This window comes from Stegostoma tigrinum, chromosome 14, assembly GCF_030684315.1.
Source record: "Stegostoma tigrinum isolate sSteTig4 chromosome 14, sSteTig4.hap1, whole genome shotgun sequence".
NCBI classification, from domain to species: domain Eukaryota; kingdom Metazoa; phylum Chordata; class Chondrichthyes; order Orectolobiformes; family Stegostomatidae; genus Stegostoma; species Stegostoma tigrinum.
The window spans coordinates 61,695,437-61,719,093 of record NC_081367.1 but is presented as its reverse complement, the minus strand read 5'-3'; positions in this window follow the sequence as shown (position 1 = coordinate 61,719,093).

Here is a 23,657-nt window from a genome sequence, read left to right as displayed (position 1 = left end):
GGGGAGGTAGGGAGGGGATAGGTCAGTCCAGGGAAGACGGACAGGTCAAGGATGTGGGATGAGGTTGGTAGGTAGGAGATGGAGGTGCAGCTTGGGGTGGGAGGAAGTGATGGGTGAGAGGAAGAACAGGTTAGGGAGGCAGAGACAGGTTGGACTGGTTTTGGGATGCAGTGGGTGGAGGGGAAGAGCTGGACTGGTTGTGTGGTGCAGTGGGGGGAGGGGATGAACTGGGCTGGTTTTGGGATGCGGTGGGGGAAGGGGAGATTTTAAAGCTGGTGAAGTCCACTTCGATACTATTGGGCTGCAGGGTTCCCAAGCGGAATATGAGTTGCTGTTCCTGCAACCTTCAGCTGACATCAATGATTGATGTTGTCCCTTCAACATTGAGTTCTGTGCCTAGTTTGCAGATCACGGGAAAATCATGCCATCGCAATTCTGTTTTCAAATTGACCATCCATAGTATTCACATTGAATGTCATGAGGAATTTGACAGCAAGGTTTAACTTACCAACTTATAATGGTTAGCTATGTTTTTTTTTCCATGACTCTTATTCCCATTTTTTAGACAAATCAATTTTTAATGTATCTGTCAAGTCTCAACACCAGCCCTCGTTGCGAATTTAGTCCAAAGATGGCCAACAACTTGAATTGTAGAATAAGTTAATATTGAGGAAGTTTGATAGAGAGCAGCCTTAAGAAACTTAAATAAAATTGAATTCATGGAAAACCTGTCCATTGGCTAGAGCTGTACTTATCATAATATTCTTGGAGGAAAAACACACAGTTTCACTCATTCCCCACAGGTCTGATCTCAGTCCAATAATCTTCAACCACTTTAACAATGAAATTTCTTCATCAGAACGTCAAAAGTGGAACCATGACACTGTGTTCAGTCCCATTTTCAATGACACAGATAATGGAGAAGTTCATGCCCATGTGAAACGCATTAATAGTTTTCAGGCTTGGGATGGTGAAGTGGCAATCAACTTGCAAGTCACACAGGGATCAAACAATAACCACCTTCACCAAAACAGAGCTTAATCATCACTGATTATGTTTAATGTATGACATTAATTCTAAATTCTCCACTTTCAGCATCCTGCTTGATGCCGTTGGCCTTGGGATGCCATTGAAATGTTATTCTCTCAGAGGCTAGATTTTCTGGATGGAAGTGGTTATTTCTTGGTTTCCTCAACTTTTTTTTTCACCAGCTGTGGTATTCACTTCTGGAATCTAATGAGCTGTGCTCACTTTGCTGTGCAGTGCAATGCCATCAGCACATCAACGATATCTTGGACCAATGTAGCTGAATTGTGAAAAACATGAGGAAAATGAAACCTGAACTTCAGATTTGGTGTTGCACAATGTCAGTTGTGTATTCAATCGAGAAGGTGCTCTGGAGCAAAACAAAATTGCCTCTTTCCAAAACCATGACCTCTGTCATCTAGAATAATAATAATGACAGGTTCTTGTGAATAACAATGTCTGAAAGTTGCCCTCCAAGCTTTAAACCATCTTCTTTTGAAAATGTACCACATCTACTGGTTCCCCTTATTGATGCCACTAGTGTCAATGTCAAGGCATTGGAACAAATTCATCAAACATTGTTTTCCTTTCATAAATCCACGTTGCATCTGGCAAGTTAGATTTTGATATTCTAAGAGGTTTATTGTCAAATTCGTAGCACTAACACATTCTCCATCAATGCCATGATAAATGATTTCTTTGCTGGAATTTAGTTTCTCTTGATATCCTTCCTCGAATGCGAAATAATTTTCATCTAATGTTCGCTCCATGTAACTGTTGCCATGTCTAGAAAATAGCATAAGATCAAAAGTAAGGCATCTGCTCCCTCCCCTTTTAGGGTGTAGTTAATGGTATCTGAATTTTTGTTCAACATTGACTCCAGTAATTTCCCCAGTAGCATACCTTTACTAATTCTACTATCCAACGAATCATCATCTTCACTAGATCTAATATTCTATACCAATGCTATTTTTTGATGTCATCTCCAATGAGGACTTTCTGAAAATAATTCATTAATATTGATGTCACATTAAAATGCATCATTATAATCACTTTGCTGACAGCAACAGAATCCATATTTACTCTTAGTAATCTATTTATTTTCATTTACTTTTTGAATTTTTCAGTTTCTGTTTTTGCAGTAATCTAGTTTGAACTCATAATTTTTACTTTTTTCTGAACAATCTTTGTCAAACTTCGCTGAATTTTAAAATGCCAAAAAATTCTCAGGTTTTTTTGGCGACAATACAAGACCTGCCTTTAATCTAGGATCATGTGAAACTTCTCTCACTATCCCCAGTTGAAGCATACTTAATCTGAGATATTTCAAAAAATTCTGGGAAACTGTGTGAGTTGATGAGGTCAACTTAAGCATCAATACAGGCTGACTGTAAATCAGATCTTCTATTTGTTGCGATATACATTGAATTTATTGAACTAGATTATAATTTGTTTTGAATATTTGGACCATTTTCACATGTTTTGAGCTGATATTTGATCATAGGTTGTGCTGCAGTTATCGTTTCCATTGAAGACTAAATCATGGATTCATGGAATCTTTATAGTGCAGACGGAGACGTCAGTCCATCTGGTCTGCACCGACACTCTGAACAGAATTCCACACAAACCCAGCCCACCCCAACTATCAACTTAACACCACATGTACACTGTCAAATCTATTTTGTCTGCACATCCGTGGGCTGCGAGAGGAAAATGAGTACTCCGTGGAAACCCATGTATGAGGAGGGGGAATGTGCAAACTTCACACATGCACAAGTAGACATCAATTCCAAGAAGGCAGGTAATACCCAACTATCTTGCAGGCAGGAGAAAAATTTTGAATGGAGTTCCTCAGACAACAGGACTCGGCCCCTTACTTTTCCTAATATACAGCAATGACTTTCCTGTGTAATGAGACAAGAATAATTAATGATCTCACAGTAAGGGATCCTCTCAGAAGGAGTGATCACAGTGTGGTCGAAATGAAAATACAGTTGGAACATGAGAAGGTTAAATCCAGTAGCAATGTGCTTTGCTGAAACAAAGGAGACTCTGAAGGAATGAAGGAAGAGTGAGCTAAAGTCAAATGGGAGCAAAAGCTTTTTGGTCGGTCAATTGAGTAACAGTGGAGGAATGTCAAAACGAAATTTCACAGTGCTGAGCAGAAATATATCCTAGAGATAAGGAAGAACTGTAGGAAAATAAACAGCCATACATGGATGTCAATGAAATAAAGGAAAGTGTCAGATTGAAAAAGAAATACATGCATAAAAACAAAGAGTAGTGGGAAACTAATACAAGGGGAAATCTTTAAAGGCCAACAGAAAGCCAAAAAAAAGTTATTTCAAAAAGCAAGACAAATTATGAGAGTAAACTCACTCAGAATATAAAAAAAACAGGCAGCAAAAGTTTCTATAAATATGTAAATCATAAAAGAGTGGTAAAGTTAAACGTTGGTCCTTTAGAGGATGAGAAGGTCAATTTAATAACTGGGAATGAGGAAGTAGCTGAGACATTAAACAATAATTTCGTGTCAGTCTTCACAGTGGAAGACACAAATAACATGCCAAAAACTAATGACAAGAAGGTTATAGTAGGTGAGACCTAGAAACTATCATAATCACTCAGGAGGCAGTGCTGGGCAAGCTAATGGGATGAAAAGTAGACAGGTCCCCTGGCCCTGATGAAATGCATCCTATGGTACTAAAAGGTGATGGGGGAAATAACAAATGCACGAGCAATTATTGACCAAAATTTACCGGACACTGCCGTTGTTCCCGGAGACTGGAAAAACAGCCACTTCTAAAAAAAGGAAGTCGACAAAAAGCAAGTAACTATACAACAGTTAGTGTGACTTTGATAGTGGAGAAAATGCTTGAATCTATAATTCAGGAAAAAAATAGCAAGACATCTAGATATAAATTGCCGCATTGGGAATACCCAGCGTGGTACATGAAGGGTCTTTCATATTTAACTAATTTGGTGGAATTATTTGAGGACATTACTTGCATGCTGGACAATGGGTAGCTCATGGATGTGGTGTATCTGGATTTCCAGAAGGCATTTGACAAGGCGCCATACCAAAGGCTGCTACATAAGATAAATTTGCATGGTATCACAGGCAATGTATTGGCATGGATAGAGGATTGGTTGACGAGTAGAAAGCCAAGAGTAGGGGTAAAAGAGTGTTTTTCTGGTTGGCAGTCAGAGGCTAATGGTGTGCCTCAGGGATCAGTGTTGGGACTGCAATTGTTTGCAATTTACATGAATGATTTGGAGTTCGGGACTAGGTGTGGTGTGTCAAAATTTGCTGATGACACTAAGGTGAGTGGTAGAGCAAAGTGTGCAGAAGACACTGAAAGTCTGCAGAGGAATATAGGTATTCTAAGTGAGTGGGCAAAGGTTTGGCAGATGGAGTACACTATTGATATTGTGTGAGGTCATCCATTTTGATTGGATTATTCCATTGGATGATGTTTTAACTGGTGTAAAAAATTGCAGCACACTGCTGTACAGAGGGATTTGGGTGTCCTTGTGCATGAATCACTAAAAGTGGGATCGCAGGTGCAGCAGGTAATTAAAAAGGCAAATAGAATTTTGTCTGTCATTACTAGAGGGATGTAGTTTAAAAACATTGAGGCTATGCTGTAGTTGTATCGGGTCCTGGTGAGGCCACACCTGGAGCACTGTGTATAGTTTTGGTCGCCTTACTTGAGAAGAGATATACCAGCACTGGAGGGTGCAGAGGAAATTCACTCAGTTGATTCCAGAGTTGAGAGGGTAGGATTATGAGGAGAGATGGAGTAGAGTGGGATTGTGCTCATTGGAATTCAGAAGAATGAGGGGAGATCCTTTCGAAACATATAAGATTGTGAAGGGAATAGATAAGGTGGAGGCAGGGAGGTTGTTTCTGCTAGCAGGTGAAAATAGGACTAGAGGCCACAAAATAAAACGAAGCAGTTGTAGGACTGAGGTCAGGAGGAACTTTTTCACCCAAAGGGTTGTGAATCTGTGGAATTCCCTGGCCAGTGAAGTGGTTGAAGCTACCTCACTGAATGTTTTTAAGGCAACACTAGATAAATTTTTGAACAGTAAAGGAATTAAGGGTTGTGGTGAGTGGGCGGGTAAGTGGAGCTGAGTCTCACAAAGATCAGCCATGACCTTCTTAAATGGTGGGGTAAGCTCAAGGGGTCAGATGACCTATTCCTGCTCCTAGCTCTTCTGTTCTTATGTTCTTATTTAGATCACGGTGTACACCGGTCAATTTTAACACTTGCAAATTGAACTGAACTTGGAAAACTTGTAAACTGTTTAAAGGAAAATGTGGAACACCAAAAGAACATTGACAAGTTATTGGAATTGGTGGATAGCTGCCCGATAAGGCTCAATGCACTGAGTGTGATACAATGAACTTTGTTCAAACGAACAGTGAAATGCATTATCATATAACGAGCACAATTCCAAAGGGCGTGCAAGGGCAGAAGTACCTGCATGTGTATGTCACATATCAGTGAAAGTGGAAGGAAAGGTGAAGATAGTTCATAAAATATAGTGTTCTCCAATTTATTAATAGTTGCAAGGAGTAAAAAGGCAAGGAGTAAAGAGACAAGGAGATGATGAGGAACTTGAACAAGTTCACTTGTAGATCCCAAAAGGAGTATTGTGCACAGTTCTGGGTAAAAATAATGTTGGCAATGTGTGACAGCATTGGAGGGAGTGCGGGACCGACTAAAAAGGAAGGTTCTATGAAATACAAGTTTAAATGTGACAATAGATTGAAGAAGTTAGGAATGTTCTTTTCAGAAAGAAGAAGGCTGAGAGGAGAATTGATCGTGGTTTTCAAAATCATGAGTGGGCAGGGCATATAAGATCAGTAAAACCTAATTCCAATCCGAAAAGAAAAATAAATCAGATTGAAGGTGATCTGCCAAAGGTGCAAGGGTGATGTTGGAGAAATTCTTTTTTGCACAGCAAGTACTAATGACATTGAAAGTATTGTCTCCAAATATTGAGGTGTTAAGTTCAATTTGACATGGTTGAGAGAGCACCGAATGGTTATTTGGATAGAAATAGTGTTCAAGGATATGGGGAGGCTTCCAGAGAGTGACATGAGTATTAGAATTATTTCAGGCACAATGGGCTGAGCAGCCTCTTTCCGTGCATAAGACGATACAGCAATAGGATGCACACAGGAGCATGAGGATAGCAGCAAGTTTTACACAGCTGTTTTAGAGATGTGGTGACACCCAAGGTGCAGGGAGACAGATGGATAACTGTTGGAAGTGGAAAGCATCCTATGCAGGAATCCCCTCTGATAGGATGCCTGTCTGACAAGTGTAACATTTTGGAAACTGTTGGGGGAAATGACTTATCAGGAGACAACAGCAGGAGCATCTACGCTGGTGGCACCACAGCTAGCTCTGCCCAAAAGAATGGAAGGAGAAAGAGTACCAGAGCAGTAGTGGGGGCTCTGTAGTTAGGGGAACAGTTAGAGGTTTCTGTTGGACTTCAAAAAAGACTCCATGGTGGGATGTTGCCTCCCTGGTGCCAGGATCTAGGATGTCTGTGAACAGGCAGAAAGCATTCTGAACCAAGAGGGTTAACAGACAGAGGTCATGGTAGATACTGGTAGTAACAATTTAGGTAAACCTGCAAGGTTGTAATCTTGGGATTACTCCCTGTGCCATGTGGCAGAGATGCTGGAAATAAGAAGATAAAACAGCTCAACATGTGGCTAAAGAGATGGTGCAGGAGAGAGGATTTCAGACATCTGGAACACTGCCCTTTCAGGGCAGGTGCAACAAGTGCAAGAAGGACAGACTGCATCTGAAATAGAGGGGCACAGATAATCCAGTTGGGACGTTTGCTGTGTCATTCAGGAGGTTTTAAACTCGCTTGGCAGGGGACAAGGAAACAAATCAAAAGTGAATTGACCGAAAGGGAACTAGAGTAGAGGATCTCTAAGACTCAGAGAAAGAGCAGGGAGGGTGGAGTTGCTGATCAAAGCAGGTCACGTGGACTGAAATGCATTTGTTTCAGTGCATGAAGTGAAAAAGGTAAGGCAGATGAACCTCGAGCTTGGGTTAATCCTTGGAGATATGATGTTGTTGCTATTGCAGAGACATGGTTGAGAGATGGACAGGATTGACAGCCTAACGTTCCAGGATACAAATGTTTCAGGCGGGATAGAGGGTGATGTAAAAGGAGTGGGGGAGTTGCACAACTTTTTGAGGAGATTATCACAGCAAATGTGCAGGAGGACACCTTGGATGGCTCATATAGCAAGGGAATGTGGGTAGAAGTCAGGAACAGGAAGGGTGCAATCAAAATGTCTGGTGTTTACTATAAGCTCCCAACAGCCAGCAGGAGATAGAAGAACAGATATGTCGGCAGATTTTGGCAAGATGTAAAACTAAGAGAGTTGTCATCATGGGTAATTTTAATTTCCCATAAATTCACTGGGACACAATTGGTGTTTAGGACACAGATGGGGCAAACATTATGAGGACCATCCAGGAGGGTTTCTTAAGACACTCTGAAGATCTCCCAACTGTGAAATAGGCTGTACTGAACCTAATATTGGGGCATGAGCCCGACCAGGTAGTCAACGTCCCAGTCGGAGAGCAGGCCAGGAAGAGTGATTACACTTCAGAAAACTTTAACCTACTGATGAATAAAGCTAAGTGTGGTTGTTGTGTGAAGTTGTTAGATTGGGGGGAATGCTAATTACAACAATATTAAGCAGGAACTGAAGAATGCAGATTGGAGGCAAGTGTCTGAGGGTAAATCAACATCTGATATCTGGGACACTTTCAACTGTCAGTTGTTGGGAACTCTGGAAAGGCATATTCCTGCAAGGATGAAGGATAAGTATGGCACATTCAGGGAACCTTGGGTAATGGGAGTCACTATGAGCCAAATCAAAAAGAGAAAAGAAGCATTTGTCAAATCTGGGAGGCTGGGAGCAGGAAGCAAGGCTGGCATACGCGGAAGTTAAATTTAAATCTTGTTTACTTTGTACTGCAATCACTACTGTTGAGTAGTTGAGCAGCAGCAACATGCAAACAAACTTGCACAAAGAGCAACAAAATGATCAATGCACATGTTTTTGGTGTTGCTGGCTGAATGATGAAGACTACTGGTCATGCTGGGGAGATAGATTCATTGAGCATTGCCTAGGAAGCTTTTGACTCCCTGAACTGATGTTCCTCATTCACTGCTAAAGGCAGTGCTCAGTGACAACTATGCAAGGGTGTCCTCAAATCCAGCAAAGGAGGAAAAGAAGTTAAATTGGGCACGTAGCTCTTTCCATGTGGGAGATAACTAATTTAAGACAGCACATGGATCAAACTGATACCTTTTTTGTGTCTATCGTGGAATTGTTCAATGTTTGTCCCAGCAGATCCATGGAGAAGTCATGCATTTGTAGTACTAATTCGGCATAATTTAAACTGCATTTGGAGTTACTGAGGCAAACCGTCAGAGTGGTGAATTATTAAAGATATTCAGGTGTGATTTTGCATCAACTATGTATTTTGTTCACTGTTCTTGCACAATTAGCTGAAGGAAATCATCCAAAGGAAGGTGTTTACCAATGCAGAAGCTCAATACATTCAGAAGCCCATCAATCTGCACAGTCTATTCCATCCAGATAGCCTTGCACTTTCAAGATAAATACGTGCACACACACGGACAGTCTTTCATGACCTCCATTCCAGTACATTTTACAGTGATGACAGTCACTCTGGAAAGACATGCAGAAGCCAGTTTACTGACAGCAGACTCTGAAGAACAAGAGTAGCATGGTGGCTCAGTGGTGAGCAATGCTGGCAAAGAGCACCAGGCACCCAGATTCGAGCCCACTCTTGGGTAACTATCTGCATGAAATTTGTACATTCTCCCTGTGTCTGCGTGGGTTTTCTCCCACAGTCCAAAGATGTTCAGCAGAGGTGGATTGATTATGCTAAATTGTCCGTAATGTCCAGTGATGTTTAAGTTAGTTCAAGTTAGGTGGGTTAGACATGGGGAAATGCAGGGGTGGTGGTATGAGTCGGGGTAGGATGCTCTCGAGGGGCAGTGTCGGCTTGTTGGGCAGAATAGCCTGTCTGCACCCTGTTGTGACTCTGTGAAAATTGAAAAAAAAACTTTATAAGGAGTCAGGAAGGCTAAAAGGGGTCATGAAAAGCCATTCACCAACAGGATTAAAGTAAACCCCAAGGCTTTTTATGCAAATATAATGAGCAAGAGGGTAGCCAGACAGAGGGTTGGTCCACTCAAGGACAAGGAAGGGACTGTATGTGTGGAAACGGATGAAATTGGCAAGGTATTACATGAGTACTTTGCATCAGTATTCACCATAGAGAAGGACTTGGTGGATGATGAGCCTGGATAAGGGTGTGTAGATAGTTTGGATCATGTTGAGATCAAAAGGCAGGGGGTACTATGGGATCTTGAAAGACATTAAGGTCAACAAACCCCCAGGGCCTGATGAGATATATCTCAGAATATTGAGAGGCAAGTGGGGGAAATGCTGGGACCTTGAGAGAAATATGTGGGCCCTCAATGGCTACAGGGGAGGTCACAGAGGACTGGAGAATATCCAATGTCAATGGTCGGAAATTATTGAAGAGGATTCTTCGAGCAGAATTTACTCCCACTAGGAAATAAGGGCACATATTAGCAAGAGGCAACACGGTTTTGTGAAGCAGAGATCGTGTTTCACCCAATTTAGTGAGTTATTTGAGGAAGTGACGACGATGCGGGTGGAGCAGTGGATGTATTGTCCATGGACCTCAGTAAAGCCTTTGACAAAGTCCTCATGGCAAGTTGATGAGGAAGGTCAACTTGCACAGGGTCAGGGGTGATTCTGCAAGTGGACGGGTACATTTCTAACTTGAGGGCTGTCACTATTGGCGTTCCTCAAGATCAATGTTGGGACCTTTGTAATTCATAATATTTACAATTGATTTGGAGGAGAATGTAACTGGTCTGATTACTAAGTTTACTCATGACACAAAGGTTCATGCAATTGCGGATAACAATGTGGATCATCAAAGGATAGATCAGAATATAGATCCATTGATGACTTGGGCAAATAGATGGAAGATGAAGCTTAATCCGAAAACTTAAATGCGTTTTGGAAGTTCTAATCCAGATGGAATAATATACAGTCAATTATAGAATCCTTAAGAATATTGATAGGTAGAGGGTTCTGGGTATGCAGTTGCACAGGTCACTTAAATTGGCAACACAGGTGGAGAAGGTCAACAACAAGGCGTATGGCATGATTGCATTCATTGGCAGGGCTATTGAGTTTAAAAATTGGGAGGTAATTTTGCAGCTTTATAGAATCTTAGTTGGGCTGCGTTGGAATATTGTATTCAGTTTTGGTCATCACACTACCCAGAGGATACGGAAAGATTTACCAGGATGTTGCCTGGTAAGGAGGGATTAGCTATGAGGAGAGGCTGGAGAAACTTGGGTTGTTCTTGTTGGAATGACGGAGCTTGAAGGGCAGCCTGATAGAGGTCTGCAAGATTATGAAGACCATGGGTAAAATGGGCAATCAGAAGCTTTTTCTCCCCAGGGTGGAAAAGTCAGTTACGAGGGAGCATATATTTAAGGGTGATGTATGAGGCAAGATTTATACAGAAGATGGAGGGTGCCTGGGACTCGCTGTTGGAGGAGGAAGTGGAAGGCCACAAGATCATGACTTTTAAAAGGTGCCTTGAAAATGCATGAATAGGATGAGAATAGAGGGATATGGTCCCTGAAAGGGTAGTGGGTTTTAGTTGTGATGGGCAGCATGTCAGTGCAGGCTTGAAGGGCTGAACGCCCTGTTCCTGTATGCTAATGTTCTTTGTTCTAACTCTGAGACAATGGAATTCTGTTATCAACAGAATTTGAACAGCTTTAGATCATTGCAAATTATATGTTTCCAAAAAGATTAATCTCCAGTGGAATACTGTGCAACATATGCCAACTCCCATGGTGTGTTTGTGGTGAAGGTGGAAGGTATTGTCTGTGACCAGACTACATATCACTGTGACTTGCAGATCAGTTTTCATTGAAATGTCGCCTGGATGTTACAGACTGCTATATCTGTCCAAACATTTTCTGGGTTGTTGCACTGCAACTTGAGCAAGACAAATCAGATCTTCAGGTTTAAAACATAACTTTCTTCACTGTTTTTTTGCACTCAGTCTCCTAAACATTTTATTATCAATATAGAAAATCTTCCTTTAATATTGCATGATTTTGTTTCGTTAATGATTGAGTTATCAAGCATATTTGGAAAGTTAACTTCTAGATTGGCCATACTGCCAATTTCATGCCTGTACCTGACTTCATCAAATAGCAAAGCTAAATCATTCAGATATGTGTTTTGTCGTAAATACGACATACATTAACAAGTTGAAAAGATTTTCCTCTGAATATGATTTGAAAAGGAAATCAGAACATGGTTGTAAAAATGCAGAGCAATGCACGAGAAATACACCTCCAGGTATGCAAAAAGGAATCAGTTCATTGAGAATAATGTGGGTCCATTAGATGCAGAGTTAGCAGAATTTATAAGACAGAGCAGACGTTTAGCCAAAAGGGAAAGTGATTGCTTTGAGGATTTTTTTCCTCAATGGGGAAGAGGGAATAAACTTCCCAGAATTAGACATTCAAATAACTACACAAAATGAGGAGAGACCTGCTGAGCTTTTCCAGCACCTTTGTTTATATTCCCGATTTACAGCATCCGCAATTCTTTTGGTTCTTACTCAGTGTTTCAGGATTTATTTACAGGGTATGTGTGTTGTCGGATTTATTTCCAGGGCGCACTGTGTTTTCAGTTTATTTACAATTGGCTCTGTGTTTCAGGGTTGTTTTTTTTTTCAGGAGGCTCTGGGGTTTAGTGTTTATTTAAATGTGGCTCAGTCTTTTAGGTTTTATATCCTGAGGCATTTGTGTTATTGAGTTTATTTACAGAGGGCTGTGTATTTTAGGATTTATTTACAGGGGACTGTGAGTTTTAGGGTTTATTTCCAGGGGCCACTCTGTTTTTGGATTTTGTTTTTCTCGGGGCTCCGTGTTTTACAGGTTATTGATTGGGGTCACTGCATCAGGGTATGCTCAAACGTGTGTCTGTTTCTAAGGTTTAGTTTCAGTGAGCTCTGCTTTTCAGGGATTATTTTCTGGATCCTTTGTGTTTTAGGGTTTAGTTACAAGGTGCTGTGTGTATTAGGGTTTATTTACAGGGGCCTCTATCTTTTACTGATTATTCACAGTGAGCTCATTTTTTTAAGGTGTTCATCCAGCTTCACACTTTTTTGTCTTGAATTCTCCAGCGTCTGCAGTTCTCATTGTCTCTGATCACAATTTTAACCTCACTATGAAGCCTCTTCCAGGGATGCCTAACCTGAAGAAGTTACCCTCCTCCCTCCGGACCAACCTTGGGGAATCTCACTCCCACTGCAACTCTCTTGTACACTCCTCTCCACCTATCTTCTCCTGTATCCATCTCCAGTCCACCTCCCCCTCTCTCCCTATTTATTTCAGAACCCTCTCCGCATACCCGTCTTTGATGAAGGGTCTAGGCACAAAACATCAGCTTTTGTGCTCCTGAGATGCTGCTTGGCCTGTTGTGTTCATCCAGCTTCACACTTTGTTATCTACATAGAATGACGAGTTGAGTGAAATTAATATCGTTATGATTACTGGAGTGGAAAAATTAAAAGCACTGAAATGTAAAAAGTACTCAGGAACTTAGACTCAATGTCAGAGGGTGCTGATTGATGCGGCTGTAGCTATTTCATGCATTTGTAGCTTCCTCCAAATATTAGCCACATTAAGGAATTACGTTCCATTCAACAAATGACGTCAATATATTGTGTATTTGCGGGTTTTCAAATTGATGCCAGCTGTTGGGGAAAGTATTAAGTTGCACTTACAGATTCTTGATAAAAATCAAATTAAACCACATGAGGTCAGTGGATATATAGGCCATTCAGCCCACTGAGTCTGCTCTGTCATTCAATGACATCATGGCAGAACTGACAATCCTCAATGCCACTTGCCTGCATTTTTCCTGTCACTCTTAATTCACTTATTCACTAAAAAAAGTCTGCCTACCTCAACATTGTATAGTTTGAATTACTCAGCCAATTGCATAAAGAATTCCACAGAATCACAAACACCTGGAAGAAGAAACTACTACCAATATCTGTTTGAATGTTATCAATCTTTATTCTGGGAGTATCTTCTCTAGTACTTGCACAAATGGAAATGATCTCTCCTTATCTACCCGATCAAATCACCTAAGAATCTGATGTGTTTCAATTAGGACATCTCCGACACTTGTAAATTCCAATGAGTACAGGCCTACCTACTCAAACCCTCCTCATAATGCAGTCCTTTCATACCTGGCATCAGCCTGATGAATCTGAAGTTTTTTTTTCTTTACTATAGAGGCCCAGAACTGTTTGTAGTACTCTAATGTGGCCTGGCTCATTACTTGTGTACTTTTAGCAAAGTACCCTGCTGATATACACCATTCCCTTTGAAATAAAAGTCAACATTCTTTTTTCCGTCAATAGTGTAGCAGAGTCATAGAGTCATAATGATGTGCAGAACAGAAACAGACATTTCAGTCCAACTCATCCATGCCGACTAATTGTCCCAGATTAATCTTGCCCCGGGCATAGCAGGAGATGCAGATGCTGGAGAATCTGAGATAACAAGGTGGAGAACTGAATGAACACAGCAAGCCAAGCAGCATCAGAGGAGGAGGAATGATGTTTCAGGCCTTGAATTCTGAAGATGGGTTGATGCCTGAAACGTCAGCCTTCCTGCTCCTCTGATGCTGCATGGCCAGCTGTTCTCATCCGGCTCTACAATCTCTTCATCCCTCCCAATTTACCAGCATTTAGCCCATATCCTACTAACATTTTCCTATTCATATCGACGTTCAAATACCTTTTCCTATTCATATACACATCCAGATACCAGATTTTACCTCTTCCTCTGGCACCTCATTCCGAATATGCATCACCCTCTGTGTGAAAAAGTTGCTCCTCAGGTCTTTCTTAAAGTGTTTTCCTCTCACCCTAAACCTTTGCCCTCTTGTTTTGGATTTTCACACCATAGTGAAAAAACATTACTAATTTATCCGATCCATGCCCCACCCCCACCATCATTTCATTACAAACCTTAACAGGCCATCCCTCAGCCTCCAAAATGCCAGGGAAAATAGTCCCGGTCTGTTCAAACTCTGCTTATACCCCGAACTCTTGAACCCTGGAAAAATTCTCGCAAAACTTTTCCGAGCCCTTTCTACTTTCACTACATCCTTCCTATAGGAAGGACACCAGAGTTACATGCAATGCTCCAAAAATGGCCATTTTCACTGCAGTTGAATGATACTTTAGAACATAGAACAATACAGCGCAGAACAGGTCCTTCGGCCCTCGATGTCGTGCCGACCTGTGAACTAATCTAAGTCCCTCCCCCTATACTATTCCAGTTTTTTGAGATTCATCTGCAGGAACTCCCAATCTGTCTGTTCTGCAGCTTACTGCAGTCTTTCTCCAATTAAATAACATTCAGCGATAGAGACAAGACAAATTTATCATGAGACAGTATTATTTCACAGCACATCAATTTCTTCTCTAAATGAAATGCAATGCTTTTTTCTCAGGTTGGTATGCCTAGAATACAACAAGTAATGTCTGATCTATTCAATGTCGTCTGAAGGGAATGACTCCCCTAAGTGTCATGCACTGTTTCAGAAAGGTTTTCTTTTAATGCCTGTCCTCTGATAATTCCAACAGAGAAGGAACATATCAGCAATTCAAAGTTGATCAATGGATTTTAAATCATGTCGCCAGTATAGTGGACGTATTATTACATTGCTTTAAAATGGAAAGTTTAAATTTTATGCTAGCGGAGCGGTAACAAAATACACATTAGACAGAAACTCAATACAGCTCAGTACACAATAAAAGGCAAGATAATAAAATGTGGGGCTGGATGAACACAGCAGGACAAACAGCAGGCCTAGACCCTTCGTCAGAAAAGGGGGATGGGGAGAGGATTCTGAAATAAACAGGGAGAGAGGGGGAGGTGGACTGAAGGTAGATAGAGGAGAAGACAGGTGGAGAGGAGAGTATGGGTGGGGAGGTAGAAAGGGGATAGGTCAGTCCGGGGAGGACAGACAGGTCAAGGGGGCAGGATGAGGCTATGGTAGGAAATGGAGGTGTGGCTTGAGGTGAGAGGAGGAGATAGGTGAGAGGAAGAACACGTTAGGCAAGCAGGGACAAGCCAGACTGGTTTTGGGATGCAGTGGGGGGAGGGAAGATTTTGAAATCCACATTGATACCATTGGGCTGCAGTGTTCCCAAGCAGAATATGAGTTGCTGTTCCTGCAACCTATGGGTGGCATCATTATGGCAGTGCAGGAGGCCCAGGATGGACATGTCGTCTAAGGAATGGAAGGGGGTGTCACAATAAAAAGGCTATTAGAGAAGCTACAATTATTTCACTGAAATAATCACTGCTCATTAAAAGATGAAGAGGTGATTTTCTTAGCCATACTGAGCAGAATAAACATTACACCAGTGTAAGGGCACACACAGATAGATGGCTGTCTGGTTCTAAATTACTTCATCATGTTATTGCTGGGAAGGACCACATTAAATGCCATCTCCACAGCAACTGTTTTACTCAAAACACACGAATGCAAAGAACAAAAATGATACTAACTGCTGTGTGACGTGAGTTACAAGACCAGGTGGAAGGGTCTCCAAGCAATATCATCGAACACAGGAAATGCAGAGCTCATGATAAAAGAAGCAAAAAAAAACTCTCCTCAGAGTTAATGGGAACTGCAGATGCTGGAAAATCCGAGCTAACAAAGTGTGGAACTGGATGATGAAGGGTCTAGTCCCGAAACGCCAGCTTACTCTCCTCGGAGTTGTCGGCTTTAACAATTCAAGTATCTCTTGGAACGTAAAACAATGCAAATGTACTGCTTGTGATGGAAGTTCCAAGAAATGCCATCGTCATCAAAATAATTCCCATTAGAGCACCAAGAGAAAGAAACTCAATATCCTTTAAAATGCATTTGTCTCATTTCTAGTTGAACCGGTCTGCCAACGGCTATTTTATGCTATCTGGTCAATCTAAATGGATGAAAATCAAAATGCATTGGAAAATGAACCTAGTTCATTTTTAAAAGAAACTCAGCACTGTGTTAATACTTAACAACTCAACTGCTAACTTTTCCATTTGTTACATTGCCTCTACATTCTATTTGTTATTCATGGAGAAATGTTCTGTGAATCCAGCAAAACTATAAAGGACTGCTAAGATCCAGAAAAACTATAAAGGACTGCTAAGATACAGAAATGCTCTCCCAGCAAGCAAAGAATAACAGCGATCAATCGATCTATTCGTCCTGACTAGTGATGTTGCTTACGACACCATCAGCGCATTTTATGCAGTTGAAGCAGCAAAGGGGTTGTCCTTTCTTTGCTCCATTGGGACAGCTTTTGAAACAAACTTATCTCAGAACCTGATTTTACAGAAGAAATCTTATTTTCTTTCCTTACTATCTGATATTCAACATTTGAAAATTTAGTTTACAAACAGCAGACCCAGAAAATTGCAAATTGTTCAACTCTTTAACGTCTCTGTTTGCCCTTTTGTTGCAATTATAACATTAACATGATAACCTGTTAATTTAATTTTGTGAAATTGTTGGAATGGATTTTTAGAAACTGCGTGATGCGTTCAAGACATCTGAGCCAATTAAAGTCAATCCAAGATTGATTTGCTTATACAGTGTGGACAAAGCTGCAATTTGTTACTGATCCCTGATTGACTTTATGTGAGGTTGCTGAGGCTATTTTTGAGAACAGGAAAAATAACTCCCGCACATTTCCTTTCTGACAGAATATTCCTGAAACAGATGTATTTTTACAAGAATCGCTCGTGCACTATATATTAAACTCGCATTTATGGAATTCAAACTTCATTATCCAGCAATGGTCAGTCCTGAGACCATGAGCCGGATGCTCGGCATTTCTGAACATGTTACAATGAACAGCATGGTGGCTCTGCTCCAGGGACCCGGGTTCGATTCCACCCTTGGGCGACTGTCTGTCTGGAGTTTGCTCATTCTCCCCATGTCTGCGTGAGTTTCATCCCAGTACTCCAGTTTCCAAGATGTGCAGCTTCATTAAGTTGAGCATCCTAAATTGCCCGTGTTGTTCAGGGATGTGTAGGTTGTTTGAGTTATGGGCGGACGGGCTTGGGTGGAATGCTCCAAGTGTCAGTGCGGACTTGTTGGGCCGAAGGGCCTACTTCCACACTGCAGGGTTTCTGTGGTAATATTATCACTAAGTCCTTTACTAAATGCGAGTTCTCCTTCATGGGCTCAGCAGGTCTTTTTCACCATGTCAGTAAGCTTTAGACAGGGAAATGAAATAATACAATATGAAAGTTTACCCTTTACATCTAGAGAATTAAGACAAAACAAGGAGGACATTGTCCAACAGTTTCACAAAGCCATTCTTTGACCACGTCTGGAGCAATTGTATTCACCATTAGCTCTGCAGCTTAGTAATGGTAGATTGCTTTCGGAATCTGTGCAGCCCATGTCACCGGAAAGCTTATAAAGGAGGTATCGTACTTTCAGACCTCTTTTTTTCTATCCAAAAGAGCCATTGGATGTTCAGTCAAACGTGATTGAAATACAAAGTAAGTGATCCGTGACGCCTCTTTCTTGGCAGATAAAATAAGTCTGACTGCGTTTTCTTTGCATTTATTCATAATTTAGGTAGGGAAGGGTCTGAGGATGAGTCACTGCACCCGAAACGCTAACTCTGATTTTTTTTTGTTTTTTTCTTCACTGATGCTGCCAGGGCCTGCTGAGCTTTTCCACCAACTTCTGATTTAGAACATCTGCGGTTCGACTTTTTTTTCAGGAAAGGAATTGCAGTTTTCTCCTTTAACGGGCATTAGTGAAGCAGATGGGTGTTTGTTTTTTTTTATTCCCCTTGTTATCCTCAGGCGTTTTACTCCAAATTTTTTTGGGGGTATTTAAATTTTACTATTTTTCGTGGTGGGGTTTGAATGCATGGCCCCCAGAACATTACCTGGGGTTCAAGGTCACAATTTTAGCGATTACGCTATTCGTCCAATGCCTCCCATTTTGGCCTCCAGTGTAGTTATGCAGAATATTATCAGGTAAATACAACTGCATTAAAATGAAAGATAACAAAGTGTGGAGCTGGATGAACACAGCAGGCCAAGCAGCATCTCAGGAGAACAAAAGCTGACGTTTCGGGCCGAGATCCTTCATGCATTAAAATAAATTCTCGTTTATACTGAGTATGTTAATGACACCAAAAAGGAATATAAGTGAAATGTTATTGATGCTAGAAACCTGAAACAAACACAGAGATTCACAAGGGACAAAACCAAAGTTTCAGGTAAAGCTCGGCAGGCCTGGCAGCATCTGTGAAGGAAGTAAAAACAGAGTTAACCTTTCGGTCCCGTGACCATTCCTCAGAGACTCGTATCCACTATGTAAATCCAAGAATGATAATGTGCTCCTCATTCACACCAGTGTTGCTAAACCTACTGTGGAAATTCCCGACCCTGAACGTCAGGCCACTTTGGCAAAACGGAATGGTAATATTGAAAACAAAGTGGTCTAATTAACAATCTTTTAAGTCCCCAGGACACAGTTGCGAATTTTATTCAGATTCTTTTTCTTTTATTAGAAACAGATCTGATGGAGTGCCTTTGGTTTGAAGCTATTTGGATGGAAATTCGCTATCTCTTCTACCTTTGGTCTTCTGCTCATCTCTGTCTCGTTCTTTCTTGTTGTTGTTTTCCTTTTTTAACTTTCTCATCCAGCCCATCTGTTTTTGCTGTTCTAAAAATAATTGTATTGTCGTTAAACTATTAATCAAGAGGACTAGATCATGTTCTGGGGACCTGTGTTCAAATCCAGCCAAGGCAGATGGTGAAATTGAATTCAACAGATAAAAAATCTGGAGTTAACGGTCAAATAATGATTATGAAGCCAGTGTTGATTGTCAGAATACTCCATCTGATCCATTAATGTCCTTCAATGAAAGAAAATGTCCTCCTTACCTGGACCAGCGGGCACATAAATCCAAACCCAGTGCAATGTGATTGATTCTTAGCTGCCCAATGAGCAGTTCAGGATAAATGCTGTCCCAGTGAGGAATGCAACATTCTGTGAATTAATATGTTAAAATGTTCTCCATTCAAAAGACTGAATCCTCACCATGTTACTTAATTGCAGCTCAGTTTGAAATAGTGTTTCACAGTCCAATTTAACCTTGGAAAAAATTTAATGAGTGGACAATTTATCGCTGTCCGTCCCTTCTCTTTTGGTATCAATACAATTCAGATCGCAGCATTCCTACAGGATGGAAGCAGTCCATTCAGGCCATTCAGGACACACCAACACTCTCAAGAGCCTCCCACCCAGAACCACCAAAATCTCTACAAATCTCCATTTCACACTCCTAAACCACCAAGCATGTATAACCCTGGCCAATATCAGGAATGCATGAATCATAAAAAAAAATCATTTGTAGGTGCAGCAAATAATGAAGAAGACAAAGAAGATATTGTGCTTCATCGCGAGATGGATGGAATTTAAAAATAGGCAGATTATGCTGCAGCTGTTTGGGGTGCTGATTAGGCCGTACTTGGCAAAGTATTTCCAGATCCATCCAGATTGCTCCTTTGATGCTGCCTGTCGTTTTGTCTCCCTCCAACTCTCCACATTGTGATCTCAAACTACAGCATCGGCAATTCCTACTATCTCTGAGAGAGAATGTGCGAACTGCCCAGATACAGTGGCCCGAGGCTGTCATCAAATGTGGTGCCCGAGTGCTGTGAGGCGTCAGTGCTGACCACTGGGTCACCATGCAGACCAAGGCTATCAGGAATTACGTTTGACTCCACCCTCCGTGTCTCATGCATTAGTTTTCTATCTGGTGCACACTCTGCTCAACAGTACTTGACACCTCACTTCGCACATCTCACATGAAGAAAAATCCTGGAAAGCAAACATATTCTTGCCTGAATGTGCCATGAATCCCTTCCAATGCCTGGCGCGCTGAAAGCCCACGCCATCGTGCATTGGCTGTGTCCTGCTGTTGCTACTGTGCAGCTTCCAAACATGAAGCATTTGTAGGAAGGACCGCGCCTAAAACAAAGAAGTGTCGCAGCCAATTACACAGATACAGGTACATACATGTAAAACGAATGCCATGGATAATGCGAGAACGACATTTGCTTCAAAAGATGTCCATGTATATTTGAATGAATTGATGCGCTGCAAAGAAATTGTGACGACTTCAGAGCAGTGTCGAAATGTGCAATTTGAGGTTGGAGTGTATGGTTCAATTGAATAGCAATTCGCCATTTATTAAGCACTGCATTTGTACATGGTCACCTGACAAATATCGGCTTTGAAACAATAACTATATTTACCTTAATAAACGTTAAAAGCATCTTTTCCGATCGAGAGTTGAGTGACATCCGCCCCATCGTTTTAAATCGCTTATGGCTTTAATATGGTTGGGACACAAACATCGAATTCCCCAAGAATTTGCACAGTAACAATCTTGAAAGCTGGTGCAAAGATGGTTAGTTTGGAAATACGCATCCAGATCGTTTTTATTGCAATCTCAAGTGACCTCTGTTCAGGGAAAAAAAAAACAAATCTGGGACTTGCTTATGTCTATCTTCATTTATGAGATATGACTTATAGAAGCCGAAAGCAATGCGACCTCGTGTTGCACTTGTTATGAATAAACTATTGCAACAGTAGTGCGTATAATTTAATCGAAAGTTGCTACAGTGAGCTGAATACTCTGTTGCTCGGTCTGGTCATAAAGTAACTCCTTGCATGTTAACTGCGTCAGTTGCGCCTTAAAAATGGCTGGGCAGCGGATTGTTACTCAACTGTTTGGATGTTCCACCCGATTCGTTAAGCTTCCAAGCAACACTCAGTATATACCCTAAAACTGCAAACACAACAGCGTCATGTTTATCAACCTCATCAACCATTTATCCAGATACTGAATGTTGAAAAAAATGGTCAAGACGACAGTTAATATCATTGCGCAAAAACGTCCTCAATTTTCAACAGCGATTTCATAGAACATTACAGCACAGTACAGGCCATTCGGCCCTCGATGTTGTGCCGACCTGTCATACCGATCTCAAGCCCATCTAACCTACACTATTCCATGTACATCCATATGCTTATCCAATGACGACTTAAATGTACCTAAAGTTGGCGAATCTACTACCGTTGCAGGCAAAGCCTTCCATTCCCTTACTACTCTCTGAGTAAAGAAACTACCTCTGACATCTGTCCTATATCTTTCACCCCTCAATTTAAAGCTATGCCCCCACGTGCTCGCCGTCACCATCCTAGGAAAAAGGCTCTCCCTATCCACCCTATCTAACCCTCTGATTATTTTATATGTTTCAATTAAGTCACCTCTCAACCTTCTTCTCTCTAATGAAAACAGCCTCATGTCCCTCAGCCTTTCCTCGTAAGACCTTCCCTCCATACCAGGCAACATCCTAGTAAATCGCCTCTGCACCCTTTTCCAAAGCTTCCACATCCTTCTTATAATGTGGTGACCAGAACTGTACACAAGACTCCAAGTGCAGCCACATCAGAGTTTTGTACAGCTTCACCATAACCTCTTGGTTCCGGAACTCGATCCCTCTATTAATAATAGCTAAAACACTGTATGCCTTCTTAACAGCCCTGTCAACCTGGGTGGCAACTTTCAAGGATCTGTGTACATGGACACCAAGATCTCTCTGCTCATCTACATTACCAAGAATCTTAGCATTAGTCCAGTACTTTGCCTTCCAGTTACCCTACCAAAGTGCATCACCTCACACTTGTCTGCATTAAACTCCATTTGCCACCTCTCAGCCCAGCTCTGCAGCTTATCTATGTCTCTCTGCAACCTACAGCATCCTTCGTCACTATCCACAACTCACAAAGTATGAAATGGTAAAAAACATCACAACCCTTGGGACCTTTTGCATTATCGCATTTCTGATTGCCTTTGAAAGGAAAGATGCAAACTACCTAAATTCATGTGCTCACTGAAACCTTCGTCATGAATAATGTCACTTTCTTTAGTCAAGCCAAACATGTCATCTGTCCCCGATTGTATGCAGCTTGCATCATTCTTCATCAGCGCAGAAGTGAGGAGAGATAATTTTACGTCGCAAGGCAGATTGTTATGCATTTTAACAGTTAAATTGCCTCTTGCTACATACAGAACCCAATTCTGGTTGCATGTTTCAATATTTAATGACAATATATGAATCCACTATCAATAGATCACTGTTACATTCCAAATAATCTCCCCTTAGGCTGGTGGCTCCTCAGCGATATCTTGCATAGTGTTCCCATATATCTGCTAAATTTGTCCTTCTGGTTGGTTGTAGTTGGAAATGTGGGCAGTGCTGTTTAACAAGCCTTCATGGATTCCTGCACTGCATCTTGGAAATGCGGTTACAGTGCATTGACAATGGAGGACGAGCAGTTGTGGACACTGTAACAATCAAATCAGATGCTTTCTTCTGAATGGTGTCAAATGCTTGTATGTAATTGCAGGTGCATTCATACAAGAAAGTGGGAAATATTCTATTATATTCCTGAATTGTACCTCGTTGATGGTACAATGGTTTTGTAGATTCAAGATTGTAGATTATGGTGTAGGTAATGGCCTCGTGATATTTTCACGAGGCAACTAATACTGAAAACCAGCTGATGGTCTGGGGACCCAGGTTCAAAACCCGCCATGGCAGATAGTGGAATTGGAATTCAAATAAAAGCCTGGAATTAAGCATCCACTGATCACAACAAAGTCATTGCCAATTGTTGGAAAAACCCGTCAGGTTCATTAATGTCCGTCAAGGGAGGCAATCTGCCACCCTCACCCACCCTAGCCTACACGTGACTCCAGTCCCACAGCAATGTGGTTGACTCTCAGCTGCCATTTGAAATGGTGTAGCAAGTCACTCAGATTTTAACAATCGCTACAAAGACTCAAAGCAATGAAACCGGACGAATCATCTGTCATCGGCTTAGTTGCCAGGAAAGAAAAATGGCAGAAACAGCCCCTTCGACCATGCAACATCCACTTCACTAACATCTGAGGTTAGCGCCAAAAGTGGGAGAGCTGTCTCACAGCTTGGCTAAGCAACAATCTGACATAGTCGCACTCACAGAATCATACCTAACAGACAAAGTCCCAAATACCACCATCAATACCTCCAGAAATGGCTTGTCCCAACAGCAGGACACACCCAGCAGAGGGTGCGGCACAGTGGTAAACAGTCCAGAGGTTGTTGCTCTAGAAGTCCTCAACATTGCCTCAGGACCCCATAAATTCTCATGGCTTCAAGTTAAACCTGGGCAAGGAAACCTCCTGCTGATTACAACACACTGTTTCCTCAGCTGATGAAACAGTACTCCACAAAGTTGAACAGTGCTTAGAGGAAGCATTTAGGATTTCAAGGGCACAACCTGTATTCTGGGTGGTGGATTTCAATTT